Below are 5,382 nucleotides of genomic sequence, written 5' to 3' on the forward strand. Positions count from 1 at the left end.
GCGTAATCAAGGGGTAAGTTAAAGTGCATGAGCACAAGATCTTTTCTTCTACCCCTTGACCCTGAGATTGAGCGGACCCTTCGAAAAACTCGAAAGGAGCAAAGACTTCGAAAACAACTAGAAAAGCAAAAAGAGAGAGAAGGTGAAATCAGTCCTGAAAGTGAGGTAGAGAGTACGAGCACATCAATGGCAGATATTCCACCTCGTGATCCGGTTGATCCACCTGCTGTTAACGGTAATATGAGGGATCATGCGAGAAATGATGAATTCAACCATATTCAGATGGCGGACAACAGAGACGTGGCAATGCGAGAATATGCCGCCACGGCTTTTCATAACTTTGATTCAGGGATAGTCAACCCTATTCCAGCCCACGCAAACTTTGAGCTTAGACCAATGATGTTCCAAATGTTGCAGACAATTGGACATTTTGGAGGGCAGGAACATGAGGATCCACATGATCATCTAAAATCATTCATTCAAATTGCAAATGCATTTCGATTACCTGGTATAATAGACGATGCTCTGAGACTAACACTTTTTCATTTTTCTTTGAAGGACCAAGCTAGAGCATGGCTCAATGCATTTCCACCGGGATCCATCACCACATGGGGTCGTTAGTGGAGAAGTTCTTAACAAAATTCTTCCCACCTACTCGCCACGCTGATATCAGAGAGGAGATCATCTCCTTTAGACAGTATGATCGTGAACCTGTTCACGAGGCGTGGGAAAGATTTAAAGAACTAATTAGGAAATGTCCGAACCATGGCTTGCCGGCATGCATCCAGATAGAACATTTCTTTAGAGGTTTAGATCATCCTACGAAGATGATGCTAAACAATGCTGCCAACGGAGCCTTTACAAAGAAGACATTCAACGAGATAGTTGACATCCTAAATGACTTAGCTTCACACAACGAACTATGGTGTTCGCAAAGATCTAGGGCAGCACCAAAGAAGTAAGATCCAGCTGGAGTTTTGGCTCTGGACATTGCGACCTCGATGCAAAAAGAGATGGTTACAATGAACCAGAGGCTGAAAGAGATGGCATTGGGAATAAAAAATCCATTAGCCACACCGATACAACCTGTGCAGTCGGATTTTTGCACTCCTGCCCCTGTTTGCCAAGTCAACGATCTCATTTGTTCATTTTGCAGTGAAAACCATATTTATGATAATTGTCCACATAACCCTGCTTCTGTTTTTTATGTAGGACATGGGAACAATAGGAACTTTAACCCATATTCGAACACCTACAACCCAGGTTGGAGGCACCACCCTAATTTCTCATGGGGAGGTCAAGGAGGTTCGAGCGGTTTTAATCAAGGGCAGAGCCAGCAGAACAAGCAGCCCTATGTTCCACCTACACAGCAATACATCCCACCGCCGCAACAGCAGTACAATCAGAGAACACAGACTCCACCAGTTCAAAATAACAGCTCAAATCTTGAGAATATGATGAAGGAGTACATGGCTCGAACCGACGCAGTGATACAATCCCAAGCGGCATCAATGAGGAATTTCGAGACCCAATTGGGACAACTCGCCAATGAATTGAAGAATAGACCACAAGGTTCTTTTCCAGGCCAAACTGAATTACCAAAACGAGAAGGGAAAGAACAGTGCAAAGCTGTCACCCTTAGGAGTGGACTGGCATATGATGGACCAACAATGCCAACAACAGATGTACAGATTCCATCCACTGAACCAACTGTAAAGATACCAGAAAATTCAACAACACCAGAAAAAGAAAATACTAGAAAAGGTAATGAGGACACCCCGAGTGTTCCTCCACAGGTACAGCCTTCTTTTACCCCTACTCCCCCGTTTCCACAAAGATTAGTTAAGAAAAATAATGATTCCCAGTTTAGAAAATTTTTTAGATATTTTAAAACAATTGCATATAAATATACCATTAGTAGATGCTCTAGAACAGATGCCAAATTATGCTAAGTTTTTGAAAGATATAGTTTCTAGGAAGAAAAAGATAGGAGAGCATGAACTGGTAGCCATGACAAAATATAGTAGTGAAGCCGTAGGCAGCCCGCTACCCATGAAATGTAACGATCCTGGCAGTTTTACCATTCCATGTTCCATAGGAGGAAAAAACTTAGGCAGGGCATTATGTGATCTAGGCGCTAGCATTAATCTTATGCCATTATCAGTTTTCAAATCTTTAGGCATAGGAGAAGCTAGACCTACTACGGTTACCCTCCAACTAGCAGATAGATCTATCATAAGACCTGAGGGAAAGATAGAAGATGTTTTAGTCCAGGTGGACAAATTCATTTTCCCTGCAGACTTTATCATTCTAGATTGCGAGGCAGACTTAGACGTTCCCATTATTTTGGGAAGACCATTTCTAGCCACTGGGGATACAGTTTTTAATGTGAGGAAGGGAGAAATTACAATGAGGGTAAATAATGAAGAAGTTAAATTACCAGGAGATTTTGAAGAATGCTCTGCTATAACTAACTTGAATCCTGTTATGTTTGATGAGTTTTATGACTTGTTAGTTACAGAGATTGAAGAAGAGCTTGATAAGATGGCAGAAAGACCAGAAGATGTGACTAATCCTATTGAAAAAATACAAAAAGAAGAATGCAAGTCGTTACTTCCGTCCATAGTGGAACCACCCACTTTGGAGCAGAAGCCATTGCCGTCGCATCCGAAATATGTGTATCTAGGGGATAACGACACTTTACCAGTTATTATAGCTTCCAATTTATCACCTACTAATGAATATTCTTTATTGCAGATTTTGGAGAAGCACAAAAAGGCCATTGGATGGACGATAGCGATATCCGAGGGATAAGCCCGGCCTTTTGCATGCACAAAATTTTATTGGAAGAAGATGCTAAGAACTCTATTGAGAGTCAAAGGCGGTTGAACCCGAAGATGAAAGAGGTTGTAAGGAAAGAAATTCTTAAATGGCTTGACGCCGGTGTTATATACCCAATATCCGACAGCAGCTGGGTAAGCCCAGTACAGTGTGTACCACAGAAAGGGGGTATAACCGTGGTGGCCAACGAGGAGAATGAGCTCATCTCAACCCGAACTGTGAGCGGGTGGAGAGTTTGCATTGACTATCGCAAACTCAACAAGGTAACAAAGAAAGACCATTTTCCTCTCCCGTTTATTGACTAGATGCTCGACCGTCTGGCAGGTAAGGATTTCTATTGTTTTTTAGATGGATATTCGGGTTATAATTAAATTACTATTGCTCCAGAAGACCAGGAGAAGACAACATTTACGTGTCCGTATGGTACGTTCGCTTTCAGGCGAATGCCCTTTGGACTATGCAATGCACCCGCGACTTTTCAGAGGTATGATGGCCATCTTCTCTGACATGGTCGAAAATATTCTAGAAGTTTTTATGGATGACTTTTCTGTTTTTGGAAATTCTTTTGACGCATGTTTATTTAATTTGGAGAGAGTATTGGAGAGATGTGAACAAACAAACCTAGTCCTAAATTGGGAGAAGTGTCATTTCATGGTACAAGAGGGTATTGTTTTGGGTCACAAAATTTCCAAGCAAGGAATAGAGGTAGACCACGCTAAGATAGACATCATTTCAAAGCTACCTCCTCTTACAAATGTCAAAGGGATTAGAAGTTTTTTAGGGCATGGGGGATTTTACCGCCGCTTTATAAAAGACTTTGCTAAAATTTCTAAACCCTTGTGTCAATTGTTAGAACATGATAGACCATTTGTTTTTGATTATGACTGTTTAAAATCATTTGAAATGTTGAAAGTTGCTCTAAGTTCAGCCCCTATAATTATCGAACCTAATTGGGATTTACCTTTTGAGCTCATGTGTGATGCCAGTGATTATGCAATAGGAGCTATGTTAGGACAACGTAAAAACAAGATCTTGCATCCTGTGTATTATGCTAGTAAGACTCTGACCGGTGCACAACTCAATTACACTACTACTGAAAAGGAACTGTTAGCAGTTGTGTTCGCCTTTGATAAGTTTAGGTCTTACTTGATAGGCACAAAAGTCATTGTTTTTACTGACCATTCTGCTTTAAATATTTATTTGCTAAAAAAGATGCTAAACCACGTTTGATACGGTGGATTTTGTTACTTCAAGAGTTTGATATTGAAGTTAGGGACAGGAAGGGTACTGAAAACCAAGTTGCTGATCACCTGTCTAGATTGGAATCCCCGCTCTGTGATGATGGAACTGTTATACGTGAACAGTTTATTGACGAGCAACTCTTGCGAGTTGATTCAGTTCCGTGGTATGCCGATATAGCAAATTATTTGGTAAGTCGAATAGTTCCCTATGAGTTCAACAAGCAACAGGTAAAGAAATTTCTAAATGAAGTTCGATTTATCGTTGGGATGAGCTTTTTTATATAAGCTAGGACCTGACAATATCTTACGCAGGTGTGTCGCAGAAGAAGAGCACGAGACGATATTAGACGCTTGTCATATGTCTCCATATGGAGGACATTTTGTAGGACACAAAACCGCAGCCAAAGTTTTGCAAAGTGGGTTCTTTTGGCCCACTCTGTTCAAAGATGCACATAAGTTTGCCCAGGTTTGTGATAAATGCCAACGGACAGGTAATATATCTAAACGCCACGAAATGCCTCAAACCCCGATCCTGGAGATTGAAACATTTGATGTGTGGGGTATAGATTTTATGGGTCCATTTCCATCTTCTAATGGTAAGCTTTATATATTGTTAGCAGTAGATTATGTTTCGAAATGGATAGAAGCCATTGCAACTGCTACTAATGATTCTAAAGTTGTCATTCGTTTTCTGCAAAAGCACATTTTTACGCGTTATGGAACCCCGCGTTGTCTGATAAGTGATGGGGGGGCTCATTTTGTGAATAGGTCTATGCAAAAGTTGCTGGCTAAATATAATGTGCGTCATTGGGTTGCAACAGCATATCATCCTCAGTCGAATGGGTTAGCCGAAATATCTAATAGGGAGATAAAAAACATTTTAGAAAAAACTGTAAATCTTAACCGTAGGGATTGGTCTTTTAAGCTTGATGATTCACTTTGGGCATATAGGACAGCATTTAAGACTCCCCTCGGCATGTCCCCCTATAGGCTAGTCTTTGGAAAAGCATGTCATTTGCCTCTTGAGCTAGAATATAAAGCATTTTGGGCTACTAAGAAATTAAATTTTGATTTGTCGGCTGCAGGTGAAGCGAGGAAGTTACAATTGTTGGAATTAGAAGAACATAGGCAATTTTCTTATGAGAATGCAAAATTGTTTAAGGAAAAAACTAAACAGTGGCATGATAGGCATCTTCGGCCGAACAATCTTCAAGAAGGTGATCTGGTTCTGTTATTCAATTCTAGGTTGAAACTTTTTCCTTGGAAACTTAAGTCTAGATGGTCTGGTCCCTTTAAAGTT

At 40.7% G+C, this 5,382-nt stretch overlaps 1 non-coding gene across 1 annotated transcript; it reads right to left on the reverse strand.

The window, feature by feature from the left end:
• Positions 1-665: 665 nt before the first annotated feature.
• On the reverse strand, positions 666-772 carry LOC148213186 (small nucleolar RNA R71). The gene has a single exon (XR_015793047.1). It is a non-coding gene; the product is annotated as a small nucleolar RNA R71 (small nucleolar RNA).
• Between the last annotated feature and the right edge of the window lie 4,610 nt (positions 773-5,382).

The sequence above is a fragment of the Momordica charantia genome (genome assembly GCF_013281855.1).
Source record: "Momordica charantia cultivar OHB3-1 chromosome 1 unlocalized genomic scaffold, Mcharantia_2.0 BLBB01000001.1, whole genome shotgun sequence".
NCBI lineage: Eukaryota > Viridiplantae > Streptophyta > Magnoliopsida > Cucurbitales > Cucurbitaceae > Momordica > Momordica charantia.